Source organism: Ambystoma mexicanum, chromosome 1p, assembly GCF_040938575.1.
Source record: "Ambystoma mexicanum isolate Mex_15411 chromosome 1p, UKY_AmexF1_1, whole genome shotgun sequence".
Taxonomy (NCBI): domain Eukaryota; kingdom Metazoa; phylum Chordata; class Amphibia; order Caudata; family Ambystomatidae; genus Ambystoma; species Ambystoma mexicanum.
In genome coordinates this window covers 1,276,665,982-1,276,682,426 of record NC_090921.1, presented here as the reverse complement: position 1 = coordinate 1,276,682,426, position 16,445 = coordinate 1,276,665,982, and the positions used below count along the sequence as shown (strand labels likewise).

The 16,445-nt window shown below is 46.7% G+C and overlaps 1 protein-coding gene across 2 annotated transcripts in view; it reads right to left on the bottom strand.

Moving 5' to 3' along the window:
• The window catches only part of LOC138452876 (tetraspanin-4-like), a 312,157-nt gene that overhangs the window by 56,337 nt on the left and 239,375 nt on the right, over positions 1-16,445 (bottom strand). The window lies entirely within an intron of this gene.

The following is a 16,445-nucleotide window of genomic DNA, read 5'->3' as shown; positions in this document are numbered from 1 at the left end:
AGTGTACAATTGTGGCATTATTCCCCCCACCTTAAACAGAAGACTACAAATACCAGAATGCACCTCAGCTGAAGGCAAAAGGCATGCAAGGAAAGTGTTAAATTTTACCTAAACGCGTTTTGGTGTGTTAAATATGAACATGTGCAAATAAGGCAGATAGTTTGAAACTGTTTTGTGTGATATATTTAAGTGTCCTGGAAGAGGACATAGATTCAGGGAGCTAACTGGTGCTTTGTGTGTGCTTTCAAAATAAAAATGTCTCTTGGCAGTTCTTAACACGGAAACGTTAAGAACGTCTTGTCTAAAACAATGGTCTTTTAAGTGAGCCATCACCTTTAAATCGCTCCCACTTTAAATGTTCTGCTTGAAGAAAGAAAGTGATAAGCAGAACTTATGGGGTCGGCAGTGTCTGATGGGCACTGGGAAGGGGGTATTTGTCTCTACAGCGTCGTAGGAGGTTGGGAGGCGACACGTTGCCCCACTAGAAGTCTAGAACAAAAATAAAAAGAGCCTCGTACACGGAGGCAGCACAGCCCCTCTTCAAAAAAATATTACTTCATGTGCTGCAGGCAGGCGGCTGATACCTGCGGGCCCCTATGACTGGGGGGCCCTGAGCAGCCGCACAGACTGCCCTTGCCTCGTCCAGCCCTGGCAGGATGAGGTTTAAGGTGTAAGGTATGACAAAGCACCTGGGGTTCACACCACAAAATCACTGCTCAGAGTACCCATGGCCCATTGAACCGTCCCAATAACAGAGGACTCGGCCATGGGTCAAATTAGAACTGTCTTATTTTCCAAACAGACAGGGATCATACAGGAAATACAAAAATGTCTGGCAATCACAGCTCCTGAACCTGTGTCATGAACTTTTATTTCGTAGTGACATCACAATTCCCAACCCTCCCCCACAAAACCTAAGAACCAACCCTATTGGGTAGTTTGAGTAATAACACCTATAGAGATCCCCTATATGAGTTGTTTGATTGGTCTTCCCATGTCAGGTGGGTTCACCTGAGACTTCCCCAAAAAACTATCTATTACATTCCTACAGGGTTGCAAGAGGAAAATTGTTCCTTACCCCATTACACACCACCCAAGGATTTGAGCGTCCGGATTGGCTGGAGCGGGTCTCCCCAGGCTTGGGTTCTGTTCACAGCGCTCAGTGTACCTTTTCAAGCTAATGAGAAAGTCTGTGTGTCTCCATTGTTGCCACCGATATAGCCACCTAGCCTGGGAGAGTACCTTCCAGTTGCAATGATTCGTGGACAACGCATGCATCAATTCTGTCTGTCTTGCTGGGAACGGCTCTGCTTCGCACCACAAGTATAACGCCGTTGCTCGGCTGAGTCACGTGCGTGAGGACCACAAAACTGAGCTTTTCTGTCTGCAATTACTGAGGATTTTATTCTGTTATTTTGCAGGTTGCTCACTGCCCTGGGAGTCAGGAAGTGTCTACCCACCCTTGTCCTTGGTTGCGAGCACTGGCTCTGGGCTTCACTGTAGAGTCTGCATCTCTTCTTCCCTGTTTTGAGGCCTGTGGCTTCATGTGAATTCACTACAGTCATTCTATGGTTTCTCCAATATATATATATATATATATATATATATATATATATATATTTTCTATTATTCTCTTTAGAGGTTAATTGTACTCCAGCCCTTCCAGGTTCCTTATACGTCCCTGTCGCTCCACAGGGTTAGTTGCAATAAGCAGTTGCAAGCCTGCTCTGTGCGACTTGTGCTGTCTTACGTTTCTGCGTTTGGCTAATGAGAAAGAAAAGATTCTGACAGTATATATATGTATCTGTCCTCTATCTACAGAACAGTGTATAGATGTTCTTCATGTATACATATATGTGTCTGCTTAACTTCATGCAGGGATGCAAGTTTACTTCATGACGAACGCTGCTACGTCGGGTTGTCACTAAAGCTAGACATTTATCCTTAATCAACCTGGTCCACTGAGGAGGCATCTGTATACGCGAAGACATCAGCTGGATAGGATTCGAACGGTTGTCAGAGAGTATCTGTTACCATACGTGGGATATAATGCCTCCCCCCTACCCCGCGGGGGTTGGCCAAACCGTGACTGGCATCTCTCGCTTCTCATCCTTCAGGCTGACACGCGCATAGGGGACACGAGGTCCATTCCGGGGACCCTCTCTTGAAAAGTGTGCAGAAACTTCCCCCGATTCACGCAAATGAACAAACGGGGTAAAAGTGATTATTTGAATGGGCGCAGAGATGCCCACGTTTCAAATGCCCTTTGATAATAGGGTGCATATTTTTCTTGGCACAAATGATGATACACGCGAGCACAGCTGCTCATCAGTGGTGACAAAAATAGTTTTGAGAATTTGGCCCAATGTGTTTTCCTTGGTCTGATTTCCGAACACTCTCTAATAGGGGTTGTGAGTTTAACAATAAAAGAACAAGAAATCTATATTACAACAGACACTGCTCAGATTGGAATCGTCGCGATTACATGCACTGATTGGTGCCCTGTCTTACCTGCGCTGACATTAGCAGCGTGAGTATTTACCATACCCAGTGCTTTAAGTGGGCCGGGGCCTGCCGGGGCCCTGCCAGGGCCCACCAGTCCCACCACTTCACGGCGGGTCATTGTCCTGCCACGGCCGCAGCCGCGACGGGAGATGAGCCCGCCGTCAACAAGTCAGGCAGCTGTGACTGACAGAAGTGCAGGACAGCCACAGCTCCGCTCAAAGCGAAGTTGGGGCTGTCTGGCACTTGTTAGTCACAGCTCAGGAAACGCACAGTGTCCCCACACCATTAGCACCCCTTTGTCTCCACTCCCTGTTGTGTCCTGTAAAAGGCACAACAGGAGTGGAGCCAAAAGGGTGCTCATGTTTGACCCATGGCTGAGACATTTGCGTCTGAAAGCCTTCACTTCAGGGGGAAAGGCCGTAACTTCCCAGCCAGCACATCTACCTTTTGCAAATGACGCATGAATACCAATGGTCATTTGCAAAAGGAAAGAGGTGATGGAAGGCCAAATCTTTATTACCAGACTTGTTATTATTTCTTAAAGTCCAGCCCTAATTCAATGGGTGGATACTTTGCAATACTGCAGATGAAAACCACAAGCCATGCATGCAAACCTCCATATGGTACTTCTGAAACTGCACACAATATCCTCTCTGGGATCTCCAGAACTGGGCCCAATACTGCAGAATATAGCTCAATACTCCAGGCGGGGCCTTCAGAACTGGAAATATAGGATCTCTACGTATTTACACAACACTAAAACATGTAGCCTTCTACAGCAGGACAGAATAATTTTGGACATCAATCCAAAGAGACCCGCACGTTGTGGTCGCATATCTCACGCCTAGATGACAAAAACTCCTGAGAACTTTGAAGTAGTGCACAATTGTTCTTTATAGGGTCTTGAGGGAGTTCAAAACAGATGCCAGTGCTGTGGATAAGAACGTAACACTGCTCCTCTGTACTTTCTCAAGGCTGGCGGCCACTAGCGCTACTATCATAAAACAGAGTGATGTTTCAGAGCACCTAAAAGTCCTAAACACTAAAATGACCACTGTTTTCTTTCAAGTGCTGTCCGGGTTGCCTCCCCAATCTCCTGCTAGCAAGGGAGCACGCCATAATAAATCGTGTTGGTGAACCCCTGAAGAAAGTTTTATGCAGCGGGTTGGCGGGGGTGTCGGGAGGTCCTATTTTGTACTAAGCGATTTTATATCGTCAGATTAGCTGTGCGCTCTGCACTATCTCAAGTAATGGGTATAAATATTGAGTCAAATACTTCTCCTGGGAACATGCAACTCGCAGGTCCCAGCTGAAGGACATAACCAAATTGCGTGACGCTTGGGCGATTCATTTAATTTTGCGGAGACTTGTGCTGTTAAGAAAAGCCTAGCTCAGGCAGCATACATAGACATCGGTCTGAAATATCACGTGTGTTTTCTTATTTCACAAGGACAGTGGCATCAAAGAAGCATACGCTGTGGGGCTACACTGCTGTATACTGTAGCATTATATCGCACCTGTCACTATTTACTACTCCAGGACTTTAAGTGCTGAAGATAAGACACAGTCTAAGTAAATGATTTGCCCAGGACCACACGTTTTGGTTGTACCAGCAGTGTTGCAGTATGCGCTTAGTTATGTAGACAAGAGCCCTCTCCTCCCCCCTCACCCCCGCCTCTGTTCAATTTTACATGCTCTTCTTTAGGCCACCCTTTCAAGTTGTAGGCCACGCCCATCAGAAAAGCCACGCCCACAAATGCCCCCCCCCCCCTCCTCAATTTCTTACCCCACTTAAAGCACTGACCATACCGAATTAGCGTCACCACTCTTCACTATGTAGCTAATGGCAGCGCGGGCTCAGGGCCATGTCTGATTTGGGAAGGGGCAGGGAAGGTTGGTGGAGGGCACAGAAGGGGCGGGGAAGTGGACAGCAAAGCACCAAGGGAGGAAAGGAGGCAAAAATGAAAGGAGGGTGAGGTGGCTAAGGAAGTGATTGAAGAATGGGACCCCCTTCAAACGAAGAGGATGGGTGAGGTGGGAACTCCCTCCCGCTCGATCACTGAACGCTGCACGAGCCTCATGAAAACAAAGGCGTTTGAGGCCAGCATGGCGCGATACACCGACATGTAGCCGCACTGGGGGATAACAATGGCTTTACAATTATTTCAATGCATGCATGAGAGTTCTTCAAAATCAAGGACAACGCTAACAACCATTTCTGTTGCTGAGGCATTTTTTTCTTTTAACCCCGAGTACTTTGATTATTAGTTTGTCAAAATGACGCATACAATGCTTTACACAGGCACTCTGCGCATTCCGTGTAATGAAAAACTAAACATGTATTACACCTTATGGTATATTGTTAAAAGATGAGATTAATGACACATCTCGATATTCGCAAAACAGATTTAAAATGGTGCCATAATTATGCAGTATGGTATGTTCAGAATGGTATTTCTCTTGAGAGCGGTCAACGGTCATATAGATGACGTTTCCCCCTTTCTTAAGGAAAGAAAACCTGTATGTACTTAGTGAATTTTAACACACTGAGTGAGTTCTTGCTGGGATCTGTTTTTAGGTCTGGCTAGAGAAGGGTGCTTTCTAACAGACCTTTTGTAGGGTCATATTTGAAAGGACACCAACTGCGCCCTTGAGCATGATGTGTGCATCCTGCTGACAGCTCAGTTCCAGTGACGGCCATATTGTAGGAGCGAGCTGAGCAGCGAAGAGATTTGCCAATCAAGCTTTTAAAACAATGGTTTGTTTCTCTGCTGCTTTGTAAAGGAATGCATTCCACTTTAGAGCTGAATTGTTGCTCTGTTATAAACTACATGCACCTACTTCCCCAGTCCTCATGGCTGCCATTGGCTGTGCAGATCCTGCACCCAGTAACATCCATCTCTCTGGAAGCATGACTTGGAGCAACATGCAATACGTTCAGGGGCTTCCAGTACACACCTTCTTGGGACATGCCTGTCCACCCATTATACACAGTCATCGTGCTTTGCCAACTGCAGGACGTGATTAGCGCAGGTAGGTGACGGGCACCTGCCGCTCCACTGTTGCTTGGGAACCAAGTTTTGATCCCTGCGCCAGGCCCCACATGTGTTCCTCTGAGCTGCCAGTCTTCCTATAGCCCCTGAAGATGGGCACACTGGAGTGGAGGCTCAGGACCACAAGGTCATTGCCGCTGTGTGGAAAGGTCATTTTCTGAATGTTGTGCAGAGTATGCATGGGCAAGGGATTCACATCACCAGCATCCCATCAATTCATATTTATGGCATATATTGGGTGTACCAACACATTATTCATCACCGATGCTGGCATAGATTAATTTAGGCACAGGCAGCAAGAAGAAAGGTTTATACAGGGCCCTGCTGGCATATATTGTGGCCACCATCATGGGAGTGTTTCCGTGCCAATACGGACTATATTTGGTCACAGGCAGCATGAAAGGGGTTTCCACATGGCCACACTGGCATTTATGGTGGATGCAGGCCATCGTGAACATGTGCTTTACAGTGGTCATGCTTGCATATACTGCAGGCATCATCATGGAAGTTTTTTACAGATACTGTGGGCAAACCTTTATATAGGCATTTTACAGTGGCAATACTGGCATATATTGTGGGCGCAGCATCATGAAGTTTGATTTGCAGTGGCAGTACTGGCAAATGCTGGCATATGTTGTTGGGCATAGATGATATGAAGATGTTGTAAGACACTCCTGTGTAAAAACCACAGAACAGGTTATCATGCCATGTTCTTTCTGGAGAGGGGCGGGGCGCCTGCTAACTTTTAAAAAAAAATGCATGCAAGGAACTTGTTTTTTTTAAAGAAAATGCTCCTGTGTAGTGTTGGTGGCCTGGCATCTATTGGATATTGACTTGTTACTCGACAGAATGAATTACACATGTTCTGGCTTGTTAGTCCATTTTGTCCCCAAATATGGCATACCCCCGCAGCATGCCAATTCCCTACATGTCAACCACCTGTGGAATGCCCCCCCCCCACACCAACTCCTTATGCCAAGTGCCCCTCCACCTTAGGCACACCAACCATGTGCAGTTTGCCCTTTCTCCTCCCACCCCAAAACTTACTCACCATGCCCTGCTAAGCCCCTGAGCACACACTCCCTACACCCAATCAAACTCATCCATCCATCTATAAACAAACATTGACATACATAAAAAGCCAGAACTATTGACTTTGACAATGCTTGTTTATATAATGTTAACGGATTATCCCAGCTAGCTCCTTTCCTGCATAGACCGGCACTTTGCTGCAGAGTAACATGGGAACGTTGTCATAACCCATACGTGGGAGCAGCATTTTGTATATCAGCTTAATAAATAATTCTAATATGACATTCCCAGCACATGACACCAAGCATAGGCCACCCAAAATCTGTAAATGCCCACTCAGCAGCGCTGTGCGGCCATTTTCTGATATTTATGTCACTGCGCTGGGCAGGGGTGTTGCTAGGTCTGGAAAAGACCCGGGGCTACGCTGATGTCGGAACTGTCAGGACTCGGGGCTAGAGAGCCTTTTGGTTGTAGCTCCTGAGATTCTATCCGGGGCTACAACCAAAAGACCAGGGGCTATAGCCCCCTTAGCCCCCCCCTAGCAACGCCTCTGGCGCTGGGCCCAACTACATTAGCTTCAGGCCCCACTTGTTTGACAATCCTGTCTACGTCTCTGCATAGCGCTGACCCAATTCTGATGTATTTTATCATGCCAGAATATTACCTAAATGATTCAAATGACACAATCTTAATTAGCATTATTGCAACCTCTTACACCAGGTGTTGGAGCGGTCTTGTCCCTGTCGGCTGGCACTTGGTCTAGGCTAGCACTTTTTCATAAATAAAACGAAATAAAAATAGCTAATTTTACACAGGAAAGAACGCAAGTTGAGCTGCAGATGCTTGCTACAGCCTGGGACGGCAGGGGGGGAGAGAAAAGAGAGAGAGAGGGAGAGAGAGAGAGAGAGAGAGAGAGAGAGAGAGAGAGAGAGAGAGAGAAAAGAGAGAGAGAGCGAGAGAGAATATACACACGTAAACTAGTGAGTGTGTAAGCAAGCAAAGGTGAACGATGCATGCATGTGTTTGTATAGTGGTTGAGCGGTCTGCACGAGCACCATCATGGTAATTTACAAAGACATCATCAAGCTGATTTAACGTCATGATTTACAGTGGCAATGCTGGAATGAGAATGCCGCCATACATCGTGGGCAGAGCCACATGAAAACTTACAGTGTCATTCATGGCATATATTGTGGCAAAACGTCATGATTTACAGTGGCAATGCTGGAATGAGAATGCTGCCATACATCGTGGGCAGAGCCACATGAAAAGTTAGTGTCATTCATGGCATATATTGTGGCAAAATGTCATGATTTACAGTGGATTTCTGCTGGCATATATTGTGGGTGCAGCATGAAAGTGATTTACAGTATTAATGTTGCCATATCCTATGAACGCAGACCTCATGAAAATGTTGTAAAATGCTCCTGTGTACAGTTGGCGACTTGACATCTATTGGATTGTTTCATGTGTTAACCTAAAAAAACTGTTTTTACCCGATTTTCCTCAAAAATTAAGCTGTAAAATGCCCCATTTCAACCTTTTAAAAAAAAAAAGTCTCTGGGCTCTGCCGCTACAGCATGTCCCAACTTGATGGAAATATTTCAATTTCAATTCTGCGTTTATTTTGGAAAGAATAAACAGACTCTCCATAAAAACCATACATCATTGTGACATTTTACAAAACACAGAGTGTAATGCAATCGTGACTCTACATATAAAATGAATTTAAGAGTAAGATACTTTGGAAATATGAATGCCCCTCTACGAAAATAGTCACTAAACTACACCAACCTTGAATCATTCCATCAGCAACTAACACACATAGATTCTGTATTCAACACAATGCATTAGTAATGTCATTTGGAAGGAGGGGGAGCTACGCTGTTGCCCACTCTATGCATGCCCAAACCGTAGCTCAGGCTGTATGCAATAAGCCAAAAAATGTGATATAGCATGGACCAAACAATTCATCTGCAGTCCTACAGCATGAACGCAGTCATCACACTCCTTTCAGAAACAGACCCCATTAGTCATTAAAGACTGAGCTATATTCAGGGCTATTTTCCTGAGGTACAAAATGAGCCTGTTAGTTGGTAAAACGTCTTGGGAACAGTAGTATTTCATGTTAAGTGTGATAAGAAACCTCCGACAAAAAAAAAAAAAGGATGATTAATGAACGAGTCACTGTCACTCTCATTAACGGAGGACAGCACAGGGGCAACGTGCTGGTCTTGGAAGCAAGACCACGCAGAGCAACGGAGGCTCGAATCCCGGAGGTACATATGCTCCATAGTTTTGTTTTTAGATGCCAACAGAAAAGCCATTGCCACCCTGTGTAACTTGTAACTGCTCATTTTCTCCCAGGGGTTTGCAACCCCTCAGTGTAACGAGCCCAGACCCTTAAGGCTCTGCTTGCCATTGTGTTCCGTAGGGTATACGGATAGGGAGAACTATGTAAACTGGGAGCTTACTGGGCAGGTCAAGCTTACTGGGAATGTCAAACCAGATCCACAGACAGCTCAAGACTATTTAATAGGTCACAGTCTGTGTTTTTATAGGCACACAACATAAGGATTAGGGTTGACGTAATGGGGCTAGGGCAACACAATCAGGACTCAGAGTGTCCCGTAGGATCTTCCTAGAACCTCTGTCCTTCCCACTCTCCCTTGGTTCAAGTCCACCTCCTTGGTCGCAAAACAGTCACAGTTAGTTTGTGGGCGTTACCCTGCCCAGAACACCTTTCATGTCTTTGCGCCTGAAGTTGTCAAGGTCACAAATAGGTGCTCTCGGACTCCTTTACCAGATGGCCCCCACCTGGTCGCCTTAAGGCTTCAAAAAGGGGGCGGGGGTAAGACATTGGGCAGAAATATGTTAGTTGGATAGAGGGAATTATCACCACCCACCCCACCCCACGGTCAGACTAAAACAGTCTTGCCTCTCAACCTACCCCCAACCCAGGCTCTTTGGTGCTTACTCTAGATCTTATTCTGGCCTCTAACCCAGCACTTCACGAACACACCTTCATCCCAGGCTGGAAGGTCTGCGCAATGTTTGCCTTACTGCCTGGGTTCGGTTCCTACTTCTCCTCTCTGAGAGCTTCACCTCCCGCCTCCCGATCCCTGTGCGTCTACTTTTCCGTGCCTCTGCCTCTTCATACTTCTTTCTAGCCCTGTCCTTTCTTTTTCTTTTAGCCTTTCTCTTCCTCTTTCCTGGCCCCTCCTCCTTCTCCTTCTCTTTGGCTCTGGGTCTTCAACCTGCCTTTACACCCTTATTTTTCCGATGTTCTTCTCTCTTCACCCTAGACAGAGGGTCTAACCAAGCTTAGGGGACCTCCCCACCTTGGCTAGAAAAGTGTAAAACAAACCGAGAAGAGTTCTCTTTCAATTTACAAACGAACTGAACCTCGAGGAAGGACTACGCTCTCCTTGTCGGGGATCTGTCCCTGGTAGCGAGGGTATGCCATGCCTACCTAAAGGTGCTCGGTTCAGAGAGCTCGCTCTTTTGCAATTCCTAAAAGTGTCAGTCAAACTAGCTCTTCAAAACAAGGAGGCATACTATACATAAAGTCAAAATACCGCCCCCAGCTTGCAAAAGTGAAACGGGTGTACGCACAGTTATGCACGTTCTCCTCGACCCCACTGATCCAATTTTACCTGATGCAGGCCGAGACAATAATTATTTATGGGCTCAACATTAATCTCACCGACTTGGGGGATAGCCTAAACAAGGTCCAGAGTCTGCTGTGGAAAAAAAACCTTACGGTTAGCAGCTGCTATACCCAACTCTGTAATTAGACATGAGTTGGGACTGATTTCCTTGTCTACCAGGGCCTTGTGGAAGAAAATGGTAGTATATGCAAAACCTTTGAATCCACCCACACACTCGTTATACGAGAAATGGGGAGAAGTGCAAACACGCTCCTCGGGGGGACCTAGTACAGATTGGAAACAACAAAAGTGTACCCCATTGATTAGAATAGGTGCTTCCAGAGAGGAGCTTACCTTAAATCCAGCTAAGGTTAAAAAAAAAGTTCTCCCAGTATGACTGGGGGAAAACATCAGATGAGTTGGCAAAATATACCCTATATAGGGAATATGCAAAACTGGTCTATAAACGGGAGCAATTGTCTAAATACAGACTTATTTTCCCGTGCCCTATTTACGCTTCCACTTGAACCAACTACCAACATTGGAAAGAGTGGTGAAGTGGAAAGGGGGAGTAGGACATTCGAGTTGTAGATTGTGTGGTAAGCCGGAAATGAAAAACTACAAAACATTGGGTGATGGGGTGAGGCTTTGGAGGAAGAGCGGGATAAGGAAATGAAGCCTGGTGGTGTAGTATATTGAATGGACAAACACAGGGGCTGATTTTGGCACTACGTGAGTTCCTTTTCAGACTACTGACTAGACTGACAAAGACCATACATGAAGAAGAGGAATTAAGGGTGTGGTAAACCACCTTTGGGGGTCGACAATATTACTAACCATGTGAGATGCAACTTGGTCTAGGCCTTGCCTATGATTTTCTCTCCGTTATTGTCTCCTCCATTTCTTCCTCTTTTACTTTTTCCTCTCCTTTTTTTTAAGGTTTCCCTTTTGTGTAAAGTTGGTATTTTAGTTAGTGTTTCACCTGAGTGTCAAAACACAATAAATAAATAAATAAACTAGCTCTGCCTGCACCTAGTGGAGGCGGAAATAGATGCATTGAGAACAAAGCTACCAATTTATAAAGGAGCGATATACCCGGCTGTGGAGCCTGCTGGTTATTTATTCTTGCCATTGCATTGGTTGCATTCCAGAAATCTGCAGTTTGCGTTAAGTTCAACTGAGTGCAACAACTGCACGTACAACTACTCCGTTTTGGTTCCAACGTTATAGGCAAGACGGCCGCACAATCTAATTATAGCCCCTCGGTTTCCGTTTCCTCTGGACCGGAGGGAGGGTCTGGTAAACAATGTAGTGCACGTGGTCTATGGAACCAAGCATCTCGCGGCACAGTGGGGGTCTTAGCTCATATATTTTCTAACCATCATATGAACGCAGTAGATTGCAGGAGCCTCGTTGTTAACCTTACAAATAGTATCTAGCCACTGGGAGCTGTAGGTTGGACGCCTTGGTGCGCTCTTTTTGCCTCGCCGACATCTCTCTCGCTTTTCCTCTTGTTTTGCTGCACTGGAAAAAAGGTGGCGGCTTTGGGAATGTTTTCCTTGAAAAAAACACCATCAGGAGTGTACAGTGGGTGACAGAGAGGACGCCCGTTACAGCGGAAGAATAGATGCACCCTGTAACGCAGCAAAGAAGGAAAAGGGAGGCAGGTGTGGGCCTGGTGGGTGATGCAGACAAGGGGAAAAGAAAGGGAGCCAAGCCGAGGATGTTAAGGAACAGCGGGAGAGGGGAGGCGGGGAGTAGGATGAGGGTGGTGCGACAACCACAAATAGACCACCACCAACAGCCTGATCCGTGGTAAGGTGACCCTAATCCCATACCATGGTTAGAAATATCACGTGATAAATCAAACCCTATCCTGGCAGGATATAGAATTACACGTAATGTGACAAGACACATGGCATAGCGACACAGGTGTGTTGGGACGGCTTCTCCAGTACTCGCCAGACTATATTACACCAACAGCCCTTTTCTGGGACTCCTTAAATACTTCCTAAGCAGACCACATATATCCCAAACTACAGCAGCTAGACGCGGAGACGCCAAAGATGGGACCACATCACCCATTTCCTCTTCTTGGAAGTGGTTCCCCTTCTCTAGCCTATACTTTCTAGGGCCTCGGGCTTAAGGGGAGCCTGAACTTTGCACAATCACCCCACCACCACCCCCCCCAAAGGCCGACTTCCTCATCTAGGAAAGGAGTTTCTTGAGCTATGAGAGGGGTAAACATATTTTCCGGCCTGCCACAGTCAGTGGAACACAATACTGTGCCGTTATCCTGGAGTGGACTACCCTGGGATGTAGGCTTCCCTCTACATTGAGAGCTAGTCGCCTTGCCATCGTTATTAAGATGTCTAGTTCCCAGGAAATCTTTCTGTGCTGACCAGGAGCTGTTCGTTTTTATGGACGGGGTGATGGGTTCACGACTGTTGATTGCCCCAGGAGCAGGGGTGTTGCTAGGTCTGGAAAAGATCTGGGGCTATGCTAATTTTGGGACTGTCAGGACTGGGGGCTAGCTAGCCTTTTTGGTTGTAATCCCTGAGCTTCTATCCGGGGCTACAACCAAAAGACCCGGGGCTACAGCCCCCTTAGCCCCCCCCTAGCAACGCCTCTGCCCAGGAGCGTGGGGACCCAAAGTGTACCACCTACAAGTGCTGCACCACAGAGCAAGTGGTTGCACCCGACCCCAAAGGTCACCCCTAGTTCCATCATCTTGCCCAGGACATGGGACTTTGTCACATGTGTAAACTAGGCATTATGTAAATTGGTGAAGATGTGCTTGCTGGGTTAAAAAAATAATACTACATTTTTTAGCATAATTGTCATTCATCAAAATACTTGGCAACAAAGAGTGGAATTGGCAATCTAATGAAAGTCACAGAACTGAGTAACTGGTCACTCTTTTGGTATGGATTTAATGCACGATTTTTAGAGCATTTCCTGAGAAGAAACACTTATTTATATATTAGAGCGTTTTGCAATGCACCTCATTCCGCCACGTTTGCGCTTTCACTGTAGAGTATGTTCTTACTATCCAGAAATGGCACTCGTTTCCTACTTTTGGTGAGTTGGCATATGGTGGAGTCCTCCAGAGCGTGTGGTGGTATGCGTGTCAACGTCCCATATTTTAAGCTGGGTGAGGACCTTGGTGTGACCATACGGCCATCTCCTGATCCGTGGCGTATGGCTAGGAGGCGGCAAAGGGGAGGATAGCTCAGGGGCAACGTGATCGCCTTGGAAGCAAGACGACACAGAGCAACACAGGTTCGATCCCCGGGTCCGCGCTTAGAAACCTCTGGGCATTAAGCGCAGTATAAATAACCTGTCATCATCATCCTCCCCTAGACTCTCCAGTCGATCAATAGCCTCAGCAGAAATATCCCATGACTTCACCCTAGGGAACCGAAAGGGCGTGGCAGGGATGGAGAGCAGGGGAGGAAGAATCCCAGGGCCTGCTAGGGGCGAACCGCCAAATGGGGTTAAAGGGATACATACATTGACTGAGAATGGAAGGCAGGGAACTACCTTAAGCATCCTTTCCCCTGCAACGTAACCCCTGAACTCTGGAACCACTAACGACAGGTGTTTATCCCCCATTTATAAAAGGTTGCCGAACCCTCTACAAAGGGGTATATCACATCTCCCAAAATGTAACCTGTAATCCCTCCTCCCTTAGCCCTTGTGCTTAATTCAAGATGGTGGTCCTCCTTGTCCGCGGAACGCACACAGGTGGGCGAAAAATAGCAGTCATAAGACGAAAGCATGCGTCGCAGTCAACAACTCGGCTTTGCAAATCTGCGGGCGAATCCTGCACCTTTAACAAGTGCCTGCACCCTGAGCAAAGGAGGTTGGAAGAAAGACATTAAGGTGGCATGAGGAAAGAGAGGAAAGGGGGCCGGAAGGAGTGGAGGAGTGCAAGCGAGGAACAACATTCAGAGAAGAGGAGAGAGAAGCAGATGGTGAGAGGCAAGGAGGGTGGCACAAAGTCACGGGTACAAAAACAAATTGTGAGGAATAAGAAGACTGAAGGAGAGAGAGTTGGAAGTTACAGGGGCAAGTATCTTGCATTTGTACGTATCTGAAAAACAGGGATGTTAATTACGTACAATAACACATTTACAGATGGCAGAGGCGTTGCCACGAAGAACGATGAGAACAAGTGGTGAACCAGTTTATGAAGGTGTGGAATTGTGGGAAATAAACCAGGGACAAAACAAAATAAACAGAAACAAATATATATACGAAGACAGGTGACTTACAAAGGTAGCATTGAGCTAAGGCGGCAAGTGCTTCAAACTAAAGGTTCCATGTCTTAATATCCCCGCAAAAATATGGCGATACAAAGATATCGCCATATTTTTGCAGCAGAATTGAGCCATGGACCCTGCAGGGGACACCCCTGCAATCTCCCCTCCCACAAATTAACCCCCCCCAAAATATCTCCTATGGCAAGACAAACGACCATGTGTACGGCGATATTTTTGGTGGGGATAATATGTAGGGATACCAAACTAAAGAGCAGTACTATATACATATACAAAATTACATTATTAAGCGTTACTGAGGGGAGGGGTGGGTCAGGAGGGGAGGATGGGGAGAGTGCAGGGGGAGCTCCCACTTTGGTAAGAAAGGGACGTTTAAGCTGCGCTTTGGAGAGTCTACGGTTGGGTTGGCTTTGATTGTGATGGGCAGCGGTATCCAGTGGAACAGGCGAGTAGGGTCAGAGAGCAGAAGCAAGGGGACGATGAGGTTAAGTGCAGAGGAAGAATAGAGGGAACAAGATAGTGAATAAACTAAGATATAGTCAGACAGGTACTGAGGAGCAAGGCCATGATAGCTTTGTAGACTAGAAGAAGGAACTTGAAAAGACTGGCTGTGCATGGAGAGCCAAAAAGCATGTTCTCAATAGGAAGAAGTAGGGGAGGATCTGGGTAGGTTGTAGAGTGTGCGAGTAGCAAAGTTGAGAACTTACTCCCAGAGGGAGGAAGGAGTTGAGAAGAAGGCCAATGATTAGTGGCTTGAGGAGCACGTTTGCTGCACATGAGGTTGATGAGGTTGGAGATTAGAGGGGCTAGTAAGAAAAGGATGAATTTTCCCCATTGTTGAGGAGTTTAATATGAACAGCAGAAAGAGTGGTAGTGATGGATTGCTGCAGTTGGAGGTCACTATCAAAGAGGACCCCAAGTTTACAAGCCTTGGGCAGGGGAGCAAGAAGGTCAGGCGGGAAGGAGATATGAGAGGGGAGGGATGGCATTGGAAGCCGGTAGAAAGAGGACTTTGTTTTTGAAGAGTTCAGCATGAGGCAGCACAGAGCAGTCCAGTGATGAAGTACAGTGATACCGTTGGGAATCTGTCCTGAGATGGCTGGGGCGAAGGAGAGAAAGGAGCAAACTATTTGAGTGTGATCAGCAAAAGTTGATCTTGCATACCAAAAGACAGGATACTTCTCCCAAGAGCATATGTCTAGAGGATGAAGAGCAAAGGTCTCAGGACTGATTCCTGGGGGACCCAAACCGGGAGAGGGGTAGGGTCAGAGGTTTGCCAGTTCCAAGAGATTGTAAAGGATCGATCCTCCAGGTAGGAGGCGATCCAGACCAGAGTAGATTTGCAAAACCCCCAAGTCCTGAAGAGTGAGGCAGAGAAAGGAGTGGTTGACAATGTTGAAAGCGGCACTGAGGCTGAAAAGGAGGCATGCAGAAGAGAGTTTGGAGCATGAGCATCCAAGAGAAAGTTTGAGACAGATGAGTGCAGTCTCAGTGGAGTGTTTATCTCGCAAGCCAGATTGAAGTGGAAGTAAAAAGGGCCCAGTGATTGCAGGGCAGCAAAGAGGTACTAGGAGAGAAGTGACTACCCAAGTGGAGGGTACACAGGCAGATAGACGAGGAGAGATCCAGGCTATAAAACACCTGCTTGACCAGACACCAACCAATACAGTGTTTACAGAGTCTCCGACTGTGTTTGCCAAAGACAGTGTGGTACCAGTGCCCCGCCATATGCAGGTGTAGGGAGGTTTAGTGCTCCTTCATTCAGATCTGGGAAGTCTGAGCAATGAGCCCTGAGAGGTGGAGGAACCAGCTAGGAGGCCAACAGTCCTACCAGGCGATCAAGACACGGAAGAAGTGCAGGGGATACATCAAGCCCCACAGACTGAGGGACGTATCCGACTGCAAGGAGGTATATCATAAGG